Genomic DNA, 16,848 nt, shown 5'->3' on the forward strand with positions numbered 1-16,848 from the left:
ATATCAAATTCTATTGCTAGCATTAACTCTATTTTGTGATTGAACTACGTTTTTTCTTGCTTCAGAAAAGATGTGTGGATATACCAAAATTAAAACTAGGTAGAAATCCACAGCACTTTGCTATTATTAATATTTTATTTCATGACAATAAAGACTTAACCCCCAAGACATCAAATGCTACTGTGGCAGTGGCATTATCCATGTATATGAAATTTTCTGTGGATCTTCCACACTTTTGTCTATGTTCTGAAGTCTTTCATGTGCAGGGCTGTGAGAGAGAAGTTACAGAGGCTGCAAATGGTGTCTCAGATTGACTAAAGAGTGAGAGAATTATGTGGTTATCATTGGCTCTTGCTCATTCCAAACAACCAGAAGATGTGCAGCGTGGGATAGCTATGCTTGAAGGTCAGAACAAAAAATTCAGTACTAAATAATTTTTCTTTACAGCAAGGAGTTTATAGTTCTCATACGATTGTGATTTCAGTCTTGTTTAATTTTTCCACTTATTCCGTTTAACATCCTCTTGTTGTTTACACTTTTATTCTACTCTGTTTGCCACCAATCTTCACTGTAACTATCACCTCACCCTGATCTTGTGTGTGCATGCATGTGCATTTTTGTGTCTCTTTTTGTATTTTTAACTTGAGCTGTTTCTTTATTCATGGAAAAACGGAGAAAAAAAGTAACTTAATAGCCAGTACACGTACTAAAAGTTGCATGTTATATACACATTTTTGGATGATTAGTTTAGAGGCCATCAAAATTTTACTGAATTTTGTGCTCCATATTTGTTTATGCTTAAGAAATTCAAATTACTAGCTCAACATATCAAACCTCAAAGTTGTGGGCGTGGTGCTAACCCCTTCTATAAAGAGTTTGTAAATGATAACTTTGTACCTGAAGTAATCACCATCATTCCCTTTGGAGTCATAATTAGCTTTGTTTATGCTTTGTGTTCTTTTGGACACTCACCGTTCTCGCCAGAGTTGGCTCCTGCGTTCATTATGGACTTCGGAACACATCGTGGATGCAGGGCTGTGGCTGTGGCTGTGACTATGGCTATGGCTGCGGGGTTGGATGGCTTTCAATTATAACACTTAGCTGCACATTGTATTGGTTGGCAATGGCCATGGGTCGGTCGTGGCTGCTACTCCCTTCACCTGATTCTTCTCCTTGGACTATACTCATCCTCGTTGAAGATATCTCATCATTCAAAGTGACTTTGTTGGAAGCCTGATTGGACACTGCTAGCTTGTAAGAATCAGATACACAATCTAGCAAGAGGAGGTATAATCTGTATCTTATGATCTTTATATCTGCTTAACAATTCCATTTTTTAAGGAATTATCTTGCATTGTATTAGATCGAGATCGACACCTTTACAAGTGTTTTCTGTCTGAGAATCTTCATGAAAACAAAAAGTGAAGTTTAGAATTTCTTTTTTTCCTGTTCATGTTGTTGAGAAGAAATTGAGTCTATTTTTTATATTTCTAGTATTTTTTTTTCTTTTTCTTTTGATATACATAAAGGTCACAAGCTTGTTATATATTCCATACTTGGTTCTGAAGAGAAATCATGTCCCTTGACTTTGTATGATGTAATTAGCAAACTATAACAATCTAAGCTGTAGAGTAGAGAAGCAAATCACATAAAGAATTTTCTACACCAAACAGGTCATTAGCATTTAAGCTTTCTTTGGATTAAGACTTAATAGGCAGCTTGTTTGTTGAAAACAAGTATATATCTTCTTTTCTGGTTTATGATTAAAAATAAGTAACATAAAAATCATTCTACATGTTTTCCAAAGTGTTTTACAGCTGAATTCGAGCTTTTAAACACTCAATAGAATAGATCTCATACTTGAAATCAAAGTTTTTATTTGAACTTTCACATTGGATTTTTTGTCTTTATTATTTTCTCTGTTTTTCTTTTCTATTTTTTCGGAGAACTATATTTTTTCCTATTGGGTCATATGAATTGCAGAAGGGAATACTTTAGTATACTTTCTTGCTTTGCTAAGCAATGTTCAAAACAAAGATGGATCCAACTTTGCCATTGTTGGCTTAAAATAACACACATTCTCATACTGCTGAAGCATGAGGAGAGTGATTTTTCATTCTTTCTTAATTAGATGCATTTTTCTACTTTTGAAGTATCAATCAAATCAAAACAAAACCAAATAGAACAAAACATCATAATGCAACAATAAGTAGAAACAGAGTACCCTAATTATAGAACAATGCCACATTAACAGCTCACCAAACAAATAAACACACCAAGACTGTAACTTCAAATGAAAAGGTAGAGCAACCTGATGTTAAGGTAATGCCACAATCACAGTCCTTCATTCCCTTCTGAAAGAATTGCCATCCCATCATGTCTTAAACTTCAAACATCAAACACCTTCAATATTAAATAATAATGCCGTTCAAACTAACAGATAAGTGTGTGCATGAGAGAGAGAGAGAGTATAAAGCAAAGTAGCTTGAACATATTCTAACATATTTTGCTGTATTATTGGTTTTGATTATACATGAACAAATCTTCTTATAATATATTTTTTTTCAACTTATTCTCAATCGGTATTACTCTTGTCTTTCATTCATTTATGAATGTGTTATTTCTTAGTCACCCAATATTCTGTTCTATAAGATATCGTTGGTAGTATAGTCATTTTATAAACATAAAAAATAAAAAATTCAATTTTATAAGTATTCATCGATCATATGATATGACAGATACACTCCTCTACTTAAGTCAATTTTATTTTATTCCAAGGATTACGTTATTTCCGACCTTACTATCCTTGTTAATAATCGAACTTAAATAACAATAGTGTTCACTATTAATTTGTTATGCCCTACTTTTCAATCTTTGCTTATCTATTATTTTATTTTGAGAAATGCTATTTATCACTACTATTTACACACCCTTTTACTTTGCCTTCTATCAGTATTCATACAATAAATGTCATGTGTATGTGTGGCCATTATGTTTTGAAAAAAAGAGGTAGCCATCATATCACATAGGAAAGTATTTTATGTAACAAATACAATGTGGTATATTGTTCCATTCATTGATTATCATATAGTAGAAGTGGGAGTGAATATTTTGCGCTTGACTTGAGGTGCTAAGTGTTTGACTACAATAAACTTCGGTCTCACTTTTCACCCCACGTCAATCAATGAATGAAAGGGTAACATATCATAGCCATTATATAAAGTACTTTCTCAATACATATCCACCCACAGTTAGATTTCACATATTAAGTTTTAAGGAAATTGAGGAAATATTAATATATATTTTCGAGGTGACTACATATGTGGTTAGGGACAATATAACCAATAATTATCAATAAATATAAATAGAAATTCTTACAAAATGAACAGACAATTCTTACACCATTCTTGTGGTGCTTTTTTGTATGAATTGAATTTTTTATTACAAAAACTGATATTTAGAATACAAAATCCATTCATATAATCATGCGCAACCCTTCATCTGAGGTGAACCTCACCTTCTTGTGAGTTCCACAGTTCCACACCTATATGAGAGGATTGGTCTTATGATTAATTTTTGTGTAAGAAGAATTGTGTGTTGAAGGAGGAACTCGCACAATCACTGGGATAACAATCCACAAGAAGAAGAAGTAGGAGACAATTCCTCAACAAAGAAGACATTTTTGAGGAGCATTCGAACATTTTAGTCACCTATCATGATGTGGGAAGCATATGCTTAACAAGTGAAGATTTTATATATGTATATGTCTGCTACAAAAACAAGAAAGAAATCTAGAGAACTTACATTTTATCCTCCATTGCTTGTAAGAGTATTGTTTTTCAGGTAGTTGTAGATGGATTCTTGGCAATTATCAGTATGAGGGAAGGCAGGGAAATATGTCTAAACGGCGGTAAAAAAAAGAGTAAACAGTGCAGCAAGGACAACAATGGCAGTCCAGGGACTCCTAAAATGGTCGTGCATCACTTCAGCAATCCAAGATGCTATCTAGGTCTTCCCATTGTGGCTGTGGTATTCTTTGATACTTGTCATGACGCAAAAATAACTTGTATTCCTATAATCTGGGACCAACCTACCAGCCATTCCACTGATTACTTTCACCAATTCTTCATCGTTCCTAAGAAAATTGGTGATGATACCTACATATTTCAGCTCCTTAACATCGTTAGCAGAATCAATGATTGAATCTAGAAAGCATATATAATTTGTCGCCCATAAGTAATTAGCAAAGGTATTAGGGTGGTGTTCATAGGCAGCCAAGTCGTGAAGCAAAGAAATGGTTGTGTCGTCAATGCTTATTTTAGGAAGTATCAGTATCCCGCCAGTCCACATAGACTTGAATGCTTTGTATGATAAGCAATCAAGATATTAAGGCCTGAATCGGATCCCCACAATCTTTAGGTCCATGGCTAAACGACGCAGGTACTGAGGATGAATATACCAATTTTTTCTTTTTCATTTAGTACAGAATTTTTTGAGATGGTCGGCAGTGAATTTCTTCATTGGTGAGTAACAATTGTTGCCTCCTCCTCCTCCTCCTCCTCCTTCTCCTCCTCTGTTTTCAGTGCCAGGAGTACTAAAAGCTTTGGGTTCAATAAGTTGCATGTGCATGAGTTCTAGAACATGAGCGGGTTCAACTAATTGTGAATATGATTTTGTTGATCCTTTTTTGTGCTTGTTGGTAAAGTTAGTAATGAGATTTTCCACCGATTCCCAAAATGAATTATGAAGAGAAGGACTTGGCCTCGTGCTTTGAATGAACTTGTTAATCAACTTCAACCCTTCCTTTTCAGCAAATTCTAAGTTTATGGTCATCAGTGCCTGGAGGACTTTGAAAGGAAGCTGATTCCCTGAGCAAGAACAAGTTACGTTCCACAAAAGCTTTGTCGTGATTCTTCATCTTCATTTTGGCTTTCTCTTCTTCGTCATTCATGTAATAAAGCAACCATTGAGGAACATCATCCAAGTGAAGTCTGTGTCATCAATATTTCTACCCTCAACATAGCAGTTTCTTGCTTTTCTTGCCTCGATAGCCACGTCTGCAACCTTGTTATACAAGTCAGTTATTGAATATGATCCACAACTTTTGACATACTTCATTGTGAATTGAAATTTGAATTTTTCGAACGATTTGAGGTATATGTCCTTGTGATGGTAGGGACCAATAGAAACTCGCAATGGCACATAGCATTTCTTATTGGATTGGTCGCTGTCGGTGGAAGCATTTTATGCTTTGGCATTGTTTCGTTTGAGGACTCACTGGACTCAATTTCTTCATTCATTATCGCACTTAGCCACACATTGTTGGGTTGTGGCTGTGGTTGTGGCTGTTGTGGGTTCAGTGGGCTCTGAATTACAACACTCAACTCGCTGTCACAAGATGGAGCCAACATTGTCAGCAAGTAGGTAGAAGGATATACACAATCTAGCAAGAGGTAATAGAATTCTTAGCTTATGATTCTTTATCTGCTTAAGATTTGCAGTTTTAAAATTTAAAGGACACCTTAAAAGTACTTTAATTAGCAATTATTTTGTATTGTACTAGATCAAAAAACACTTTACAAGTGTTATTATCCATTTAAGAATCACTACAAGAAAAAGCATTTTTGGCGACTAAAACTTTATTTTTTGTCGCTGAAAGTAGTAGAATTGGCGACTAAAATGGAATTAGTCGCCAAAATTGAACACTTTTGCCGACTAAAAGAGTTTAGTCGCCGAATACAGGGGTTTTAGCGACTAAAAGGCATTTTAGTCGCCGAATGTAGGGGTTTTAGCGACTAAAGGTTGTTTAGTAGCCAAAAGTGACGGTTTTTGGTGACTAAAAAACATTTTCGTCGCCGATTATAGGTGTTTTGTCGACTAAAAACAGATTGGTCGCTGAAAATGAAGCTTTTTGGCTACAAAAAAAAAATAAGTAGCTAAAAACAGTCAATTGGCGACTAAAATTCAGTTTAGTAGCCAAAAAGGGACGTTTTTGGCGACTAAAAACAGATTTAGTCGCCAAAACTGCTTATTTTTAATTTGAACTTATTTTTTTAGCGACAGAAAATTAATTAGTAGCCCAAAATAATAGAATTGGCGACTAAATAATGGATTTAGTCGCCAAAAGTGGCCTAAATTTTTTTTAATAAATAATTTATTTTTTACATAAATTATATTGAATAAAAATAATTATATTTATATATATAGTTTTGTATTAATACCGGTCAATATACTATATAAATAATATATATTGCATATATATTCATGTGATGTTGAAGTGGCATAGTGGAGGGAGTGTGTTGCTAAAGGTGTTGGCGGTTCGAATGTGGGAGAGGTTGGCGGTTCGAATCTCAGAAAAAGCAAAGAAATTGATTTTTTTTTTTTTTTCACGGAAGGACCTTTGGCGACGGAAATTTTAGTCACCAAAAGTGTTTATTTTGGGCGACTAAACCGTTTAGTCGGCGATTCATGGACTATTGGCGACTAAAAGATTAGTCGCCAAATGTGTGATTTTAAAAAGTGTAAATCACTATTGGCGACTAAAAAGTTGGTCGCTAAAGAGCTATTTTTTGCCGACTAAAAAAATTTTAGTCGCCAATACCTCCAGCGACAATATATACGCGACAAAAGGGGCGACTAAAAAAATTAGTCGCTGAAAGTAAAAACTTGACTTTCGGCGACTAAAAACGGACTTTTGGCGACTAAAAATTTAGTCGCCAAAAATGCTTTTTCTTGTAGTGAATCTTCGTGAAAACAAAAATGAATTTGAGCATTTCTTTCTTCTTTTTCTAGTCTTCTTCTTCTTCTTCTTGTTCTTCTTATTTTCTTTTTTTTCTTCTTCTTTTTTTTTATTTATTTTTTATTTTTTATGTATGTAAAAGTCACAAGCTTGTTTCACATATATTCCAAATTTGGTGTTCATGTTACTCTTTAAAAGAAATCATGTCCCTCAGTTTTTGTTCTTTTTCTTTTGTTTTATGTAAATCTGGCAACGTGTTTTCACATACATACCAAAAGATATGCTTTGAAAACAGATATTTTGGTTCCTATTTTATCAATGAGTTTTTGTTCTAAAATAAAAACTTGGCCGATTGACCCAATACATATCTGCCAGTACCCAATATGAATTGGTTCATAGCTGATTTACTATTGACATGGCCAATTGACAGCCAATACAACCAATCTTGCTGCAACAAAGTTCTTGTTGCAACAAAGTTCTTGTTTGAGGCTAATGATTTCCAAAAATTCAAAACCATGACACCCAATTCCGAATATGCATCCTAATATTATTATGCAGAGATAGATATTGACACCTCTCTCAATATTATTTTAAACTATGATTCAAATTCGAATGACCAATTCAAATTCATGTGAAAATTTTGTCATAGAATTTTTTAGAAAGTGTTTGCTACTGGTGAATATAGGTACCTTACTATATATCTCAGTAACGTTAATGCTAGGTACCAAAAAACTCAGATAAAAATAATAATAATAAATTCAGACACCATTATGAGTGATCAAAAATACCCTCTAGGAAAAATTTGTGAAATTGAGTGAAATAAAAAATAAAATATTTGTGGAGTGATAAAAAAATACCCTCAAGGAAAAAATTTGTTAGGGTGTGTTTTTTCATTTTCATTTTTTTTATCAACAAAATCAAAATTTTATTAATAAACATTATAAGTGAACATATCACTGATACATCAACTCAATCTCCAACAACCCCAAGACTACACTTTTCTCCTAATCTCTTATCAAGACAAACTCTCAGTTAGCAAGATACCAACTGCACAGGAGCGTTAGAGTATCAATCAAAACAAAACCAAACAAAACAAAACAATACACCACATTGCAACAATAAGTAGAAACAGAGTACCCTTATTATAGAACAATGCCACATTAACAGTCACCAAACAAATAAACACACTGTAGCTCGCCTTTTTCACGCCCCCTTTCGGAGGTTTGAAAGAAGCCCTACAGTTCGGACTCCCGCGGTTTTGAATCTAAACCCACAAGTGCAATGTGAAATTGATAAACACCAAAGAGTTCAAATCTAGCAAATCTTTTGAAAAATCGATTTTTGGATTAAAAATGCCAAAATTGTACTGCTTTGCCAGATATAGAGTAGCCACCTAAATATTTTATTTTGGGGAAATTTAAGAAACCCATGATTCGTGCCAAAGGCCACGTGTCCGTCATCACCAAAGTTACCTCGGCTCAGGAACTTAGGTACGAGAGGGAAAGGTCATGATTTGAGCACCCCCACTTGTTCGATCAAAGATCGGCCTCTACTAATCATGATATGATTTTTATGTACATTATATGCTCTTGTTCCGGTTGTTAGGCTAGCTTTACTATGTGATGCGCACAAGCAAATATAGACTAGTTTGCTCAAATTGGTACAACTCAATTTCATGTTTGTTTTTTGAAAAGGGTTTGAATTTTGCCACCTCGAGTGGGCATAAAGTTGTGAATTTGCCACTATACAAAGTGGCTTAAAAAAAAATGTACATTCGTTGAATCGTTCCAATTCAAACAACAAGCCTTCATCCACAGGCATTCAAGCAGTTTATCAAGTAAGCATTTAGCCTCATGGCAAGCATGCTAGACATGGCAATCACTCACACTCATGCAAGTATGTTAAAGAGTTAAAAACTCACATAGTACTCCAAGCCAAAAAGATATGAGTTAGAAAAATGCATGTTCCTAACTATGTCAAATGTCTAATGCAACGCATGCAATATGCAATTACTAGGATCGGCTACTAATATGGCATATGAGTCAATTTGATAACATCCGGTCTAAGTACGTATTCAAAGAAAGTATTGAAATGACAATGCAATTTGAATAATGTGCTAAGCCTCGGTGCATGCAATACAAGACGAACGGATGCAAGCATAAGGTATGCTAATTGAAACATATTTCTAATTTAACCATCAAAAGCAGTTAAATAAAAAGGAGAAAGACGTGGGGTTAAAAGATATACACATTATTACATTATGCTCTCACGAAGGAGAGTCTGAATGAATAAGCCAACTAGCTAATTAAGCTAAGCTAATTATTACAAAACTTGAATAAATAAATTAACTAACTATCTAAGCTAATTAATTAAGAATTTAACTAGGCTAAACTATTAAATATTACAACACAAACTAATTTAATTAATCTAAACTAATTAAATGAGTAAACTAATTAGCTATAACTAACTAAGCTAATTTCAATATTACAACACAAACTAACTTGCTACAACTAATTAATTCACAATAATTAATTGCTAATTAAACTAATTAACTAGCTAACTAGTCCCGGGAAGTGAGGGAGGCCCATGCATGCTCGGTTTCCACCCAAAGAATATCCATTGTCTGCCCTCAAAAACCTCTATTTGCATAACCCTTGCACTGTTTACTTCTCCAGATTAACTTTGCCATGCTTCATCAGCATACTGCCCAAAATTCATTGGTGGCTAGCAGGCCAGAAATGGTGGCTAGCCGGCCACCATTGAGGGGTTGCCGTCCAACACTGGTGGCCTACCGGCCAGTAACAGTGGCTGGGCCGCCCACTGATGACTCATCTTTTTTTGCTGCAACAGAGAGAAAATAGGGCAAAAAGAGGGTATTCTCACAGGTTGTTTATATTGTATATCTCTCCTTATCATCAAAACATCTCAAATGAGTGATACACTTGGTCCTCAAATCATCAGTCAAGCAATTTCATTGCATGATGACCAAAGAATCAAGATGTACAAGTTAATAAATACACAAATAAGACCAAAAAGACCATCACCCTATCATGTATGATCAAGGGCAATGGAGACCTTGGAAACTTGGCACATTTCATGACTTTGAGTATGAAATGCCCTAATTTTCCTTGTGTTCAATTAATGTCCGATTGAACACATCAGAACAAAACCAATTTCTTATCTTTGCTCACTTTTAGTTTCAACTTTACTCATTTTAATTACCTTTTCATTCTTTAACCAATTAAGTCCATTGGTGAGAAGTCTCCTAAAGGGAAGTAAGTGTCAAGCAAGGGGTAGTTTAAGGCAAGAGAGAGATGTCATGCTGTTGGTAATGAACCCCCAAAAGAGGATTAAACCATTAAGCAATGAACCTCAATCTCAAGCTTAAACTATCCTAAGGTTGAAACAACCCTCAAAGAAAATAAAGAGTGAAGAAATGAGGGGGATTGCAGAGATTATAAGTGCTGAAATGAAGTAAGAAAAGTACTAAAACATGCAATCAACTCAAACAAGTGGTGCCTAAAGGCCTAAAACACCAAGCTTGTGAGGACTATTACACTAGAGGCATGCAAAACAAGACTCAAATGCAATAAACAACCAAAAACAAAGTTGAAACAGTCTAAAATGGAGCCTAAAACATACTAAAATCAAGCTACAAAAAGCAAGAAAATTAAGCTAACACATGGAGTTAACTAGGCTAGCAAACTAGACACAAGGAGGGGAGGCTAACTCCTCTAATTTTGGACTTCAACATGATTTTTCCCACTGAAAATATGATTTGAAGGTGGGAAACAAAGGTGGAAAAGCCTCAAAAGCAAGGAATAAAGAAGGGTGAGACACCCCTAATCTTAAATGACCTAAAACACCAATTTCAGCCCACAAAAATAGAAGTTTTTATAGTTCAAAAACAGCCCAAAAACAGTTTGAAAATATTGAAAAACAAGTATGCAAAACAAGTTTAAAAGACAAGTATTATACCTCTTGAAGCAAAGAACAATTCTAGGCACTAATTCAAGCTAAAACCACCTTCAAGAGCTCCAAGAAGGCTTCAAGGGACCTCAGCTCAAAGATGATCAACTTTGGTTAAGGTAGTATATGCAAAAGTGTAGTGTAACTAGGCTTATATACACAAATTGGCAAGAGAGAGAGAGAGAGAGAGAGAGAGAGAGAGATTTTGTTCCAAAATTGCTAACCCTCAAAAATGGGAGTGAAAACCTGTATATATAGATAAACAAGCATTTGGCTAAAAGATATCCATCCATACATGTGTATGGAGATGAAACCAATTGTACCAACAGCTGGAACAGCTGTCAACAAAATATCTGAAAAAAGACACTGGTGGCCGGCAGCCACCAGGGTTTGCAAGCTTTAAGGCTTTGGTCCAAAACAGGGCACAGAATGGATGGGGGTTTGAAAGCTCAAAGACAGGGCATTCTGCCGAGGACTTCGGGCACCAAAACGAGCACAAATAGTCACAATCATCGAGTGCACAAGCGATGATGTCCAAGTCTTGGGGACGGTCAAAAATGGGGTGTCTACAGTTGCCCCTCTTTGACAGAACTCGAAAGTCACAAAATGACGTGAGTGAATGTCAAAGCCCATAGATGACCCATTTTGACAAGGCCAAAAGACTTGGACAAACAAACAAGACAAAAAACAAATGGCTGCGCTCACAAGCTGCCTACGTATCCATTTGCAAGGAATCAAACCAGAGTAGTTCTGGGGCAAAATGTAAACAATGCGAAATGCAAGAACATAACTTATGATCATGCAATGAGGCTGTGCAATGAAACATTTGAATACAAATACAATGTAAAGAAAATGTCACATTTAAACAAACTAAAAACAAGGTAAAGCAACCTCAATCATGAAAAGAAGGGTAAATAGACACGCCATGAATGGGAATCACGATCCAAACCACATTTCATGCAGAAAGGATGTAAGAAAATTACGCAAGCTTAACTACGCGTCACGCAGGAAAGGCGAAGGGCGACGTAACCATCGGGCGCACCCGAGATCTCAACCGAGATCCTAAGACGTTGCACGTGTGAGGGGAGAAAGGGTGGTGCGAACACTAGGACGCACCCGAATGTTTTTAACCGATAGATGGTGTGAACATCGAGATGCACTTGAATATTTTTAACCGATTTGCAATCCTAACACGTCTTACACGAGAGGAGGAAGAGGTGGTGTGAACACCAGGACACACCTGAATGTTTTTAATCGATTTGCAATCCTAACGGGTCTCACGCGAGAGGAGGAAGGGATGGTGTGAACACCGGGCGCACCCGAATGTTTTTAATCGATTTGCAATCCTAACACGTCTCACGCGAGAGGAGGAAGGGGTGGTGTGAACACCGAGCGCACCTGAATGTTTTTAACCGATTTGTAATCCTAACGTGTCTCACACGAGAAGAGGAAGGGGTGGTGTGAATACCGGGACACCCCGAATGTTTTTAACTGATTTGCAATCCTAACGCGTCTCACGCAAGAAGAGGAAGGGGTGGTGTGAACACCAGGACACACCCCGAATGTTTTTAACCGATTTGCAATCCTAACGTGTCTCACGCGAGAGGAGGAAGAGTAAAAGGATGCGATCCAAAGGAAGTGAATGATTTTACCTGGAACTCCTCTGAATGAACCGTACATACAATATCATGCATTTGTAAGAAAGAAACTTAACAAGTGTGACACAGTAAGAATGCATGTTCTATGCAAGAAAAACAACTGAGATACAATGTTAATGGCATGTTCTATACGGGAAACAAAAGCAGAAGCATATTTTATGCGTGATTCGTAACGGGAGCATATTCTATGCGTAATACAATAGAGAGAGCATATTCTAAGTGTAACTCATAACATGATGCAAGATGCGCATGCAATACCCATGAAATGCATATCTTATGTAAGGAAGCCAAATGAAACACATATTGATGCAACAAGGTGAAATGCAACGACATGAAATGCATATTCATGCAACAACGTGAAATGCATGTACAAAAGCATGATTTGACAAACAACTTTCAATTTACTTCTTGGAAGAGTTACAATATGTTTAAAGGATACACCTCGTTCATGTTGACAAGTGACGAACATCGCGCACTAAAAACACAGTTTTGAGCTTCCGTAGAGACATTTTGAACTTAACAGTGAACAATCCCTACACTTCTTGGAAACCAAGGACACAAAACAATATCAGGACTCCAGGGGAAGCCATAGGACGCCTACCGGCCACAAGAGGAGGCCGCCGACCACCTGCCGGCCATCAATAACTATTGCCAGCCACTCGTGGCAGATTCGAGGTATTCTTGTCTTTTTGGCTCAGGTCTTTAAATATAGGGCATGGTGTCTCATTTCCTCATTATCCATGCCCGAAATTGCTCCTTCTCTCTCTCTAGGTGCTCTTTCTCTCTAGGTGCTCCTTCTCTCTAGATCTGTGCTTTCTAGGCGTTTTCCATCACCCCACGCGAAGTTAATTTGCTAAATCCTCTTTATTTTCTTCGCTTTGAACCGATTGAAATTTGATTTCGACACATTTTCCTTCACTTTCACCATTCTAGGCTTGTTTTCCTTGAGTTTCTCGCTGGTTTGGTACACTTTTCCCAGCTTTGACATTTTCTTCCATTTTCTCTCTCCTAGGGTTTGACTTTTTCCAAGTTTGCCCTTTTTCTTCCATTTTTCTTCATTTTTCACCACTTTCGCATCTTCTTTTTAGACAGTGGATGATCTACCCTACAACGGAGCTCCGTTCGAGATTCCACCCCCGGCAGGGATGGAGGCCGAGCCTGAGCCCGAGATACTACCACTGGGAGTACGCCCCTTTCATCTGGTGACATACCATTCTCAAATACATGTGCTACCCCCCGGGGGTATCAGGCACTTCAGAGCATTTGCGCGATGCGCACCGAACGACGTCTTGCTACGAGAGCTAGACTCCCATTTGTCTTACGGCGCCACCAAGGTATACATTGTATTCTCATATTTTCTTCATTGTACATTGCATTTCTTCCTTTAACTCTATTAGTTGCTTTAACTATAATGCTTACACTGCATTTCTTGCCTTAATCACACTCTTGCACTGTCTTTCTTACACTGCCTTTTCATCTGCTTGTTCTCATATCACTGTATATCACTGTTCTGATCACAAGAGGACTCTCGCTCTATTAGGGGCTATGGAGCCACGTTCGCAAAGGACTGGTATATGGAGCTCCCTGCCGGTGTGAGCCACATCATCGACGAGGTTGGCTTCAGCTTATTCTGCATTGGGCTATCGCACCATATCGCGAGTCGATCGTTTCTCGATGCATTGGTGGAGCGGTGATGGGATACCACCAACTCCTTCCACTTCTCCACCACCAGGCAGATGACGATGACTCCCTACGACTTCACCATGCTCATAGGCGTAGAAGTAGGGGGTAATCTGATCCCTTACGATATGGACATGGACGGGTGGGAGGCCGCTTGGCTACACCTGTTGGGAGCACGCCCACCTCTCTTCCAACCGGGGATGGTATGATATAGTTGGTTTGCCGAGCATTTCTGCGGGAGGGAGCCGCAGACCCTAGAGGAGACCGAGCATTACGCCCGAGGCTTTTTGATGTTCCTCTTTGGTACCACCTTGTTTGCGAACATGTGGAACACCGTAGGGTTGTACCTCCTGAGCACCCTGGTGGACTTATTTCAGGTTCGGCTTTATGATTGGGGCGACGTTGGCCTTGCCACATTGTACGGCTATATGAGCTCCACGTCTCACAGGAGGGGAGATAAAGTCGGAGGCTATTGGCGAGCTTGGAAGGTACGCTTTACATCTCTGGTTAACATTTTCTATCTTCTATTTCTGTGTTTTCAGCTTTGCACTTTTTGTACACTGTATACTGCATTGTTTACATCTATACACTATGTTTTCTGCATTGCACATTCTGCATCCTCTGTATCTGTACACTCTGTACTCTATACTACACATTTTACTTTCTACATCTGCACGTGTACTTTTTGTACACTGTATACTCACTGTTGCCTTTTCCTTGCAGCTATGGGTATACACATATTTCCTGACCCTTACTCCAGAGCTGGAGATGGAGATGCCTCCTATTGTGCCATACTCTCACCGGTACGATGGTAGATGCCTGTGGAGGACCCGAGGGACCTTTTCATTTTTTCACCGGTACTTCGACACAGTAACTGCGGGGGAGGTGACCCAAAATCCACAGTTATTTTTCCTATATCAACAACTGACAACGACTAACCATCTATATATATCCCCTATTTGTAAATCGCTTAGCAGCCTTGGGCGTTGATACCGGTTAGAATTAGAGACCAGTACGTCGGTGCCTGGGGGGCCTCCTATTTTTGACTTCTTCTAGAGGGCCTGGTGTGCCGAGCCTGGTTTCTAGGCGAGCGATTCATGCACCAGGCCATGGGTTTGCCTGAGCCAGTTGTGCCCATGCCTTCTCCAATATCTATGAGGGCCACGAAGAGCCTTTCATTTCAGGAGATGATCCAGTTCACTGAGGGCTTGGATGCGGACTACTTCCGCGAGGAGGGGGATTATTCGACATTCATCCAGACACACCTTATGCCTCCCTTGACGGGTGTTCGTGCTCATGTAAGCAGAGCAGCAGGTGCCCCTATGGCAGGTAGGACTCGGGCGATGAGGGCTAGGACTGGAGGGGACCGTCCCACTGGGCAGGTCACCGACTAGCCAGAGCTTCTAATCGAGTTGACATACTGGCGGCATACTGGGGATCCCTACCAGGTTCCGATTGAGCCAGCAGCGGCTGTGCATGCACTTGTCGGGATTCGAGGCCCGACTCAAGTATGAACCACATTTTACATTTGTACCCCATACTTCATTTCAGATATGTTCATTTGCAGATACTAATCATTCAAAATGCATTTGCAGGCATCCATCGAGTATATGAGAGGTGCTTTCGAGCTGATAGCCTCCCTGATGGGGATGGTCAGAGGAGAAAGGCGCTGCTTAGCATCTACGGTATTCAGGTAATTTCTTCAATTTTTCATTCCAGGTATCAAATTTCCACTGACACACTGACACTAACATTTCAACTAAAAACTTCCTAAACTACACTAATACACTGCATCAATACACCACATCTGACACACTGCACTCACATATTGTATTCACACACTGTATTTGATATCTATATATACTCATTCTACACACTGTGCTTGCATCTGATATGCATACTGTAACTGATATGTGACAAATGTCTTTTTAGATTCCCCTCATACCGATGGCACTAGCGGTAACTGCAGCACCCGCACCAACAGTACCTCCTCCGACAATAGGGAGGAGAGAGAGAGAGAGGCTCTGACACGCGGTCAAGGCAGAGCTAGGGGCACCCGAACCGAGAGCGGCCCTTCAGAACCTATTTTGAGTGATGATGATACTGAGACGAGCAACTCTGAGAAGGCAGTGAGTCAGCATTTAGATTCATCTGAGAGTGGAGGCAATGACGCCGGCTTGAGTTCTGAGAGTAGAGGTGATGTCGAGGCGAGCTCTGAGGCGAAGAGTGGTGATGACGCCGGCTCAGGCTCTGGTTCAGATTCAGACAGCGAAGTCGATGTCGATAGGGCCCCAGAGTCTTCTCCTCCGAGAAAGAGGACGAAGAGGGCCTCTAGAGCATCAGGCGACTGGTGCTGATTTTTTTGTATTTTGCTTAGTTTTTTTTTCTTAGCAGCATTAGCACATGTATAGCTTTAGGAAGTTCTGTTTTGCTCTTAAAACTTGTACTCCTCTTTTGTAAAAAGCCATGATCGAAATAAAACCAGCAGTTTTATGAAAAATGTGTTATCATTTTCGCATCATGAGCACCATATATGCATGAAATAGACAGGGAATTAAAATGGCCAAGAACGTTTGATTGAAACAAGACGCTTAATCGGGTAACGAACCAAACAACAAACAAAATACAAAAAGCAATATACAACTCGATAATCAACAACATATAACTCAACAAAACAACACAACTACAACTCGATAAACAAAACAAAACAACACAACACAAATACCACTCAACAAACTTGCTAAAACCAAAAAAAGACTCAAAACAAGACCTTAAGATGCACAAATAGCAGAACAAAACACA

This window comes from Camellia sinensis, chromosome 10, assembly GCF_055761805.1.
Source record: "Camellia sinensis isolate YWXY chromosome 10, ASM5576180v1, whole genome shotgun sequence".
In the NCBI taxonomy this organism is placed as follows: Eukaryota; Viridiplantae; Streptophyta; class Magnoliopsida; order Ericales; family Theaceae; genus Camellia; species Camellia sinensis.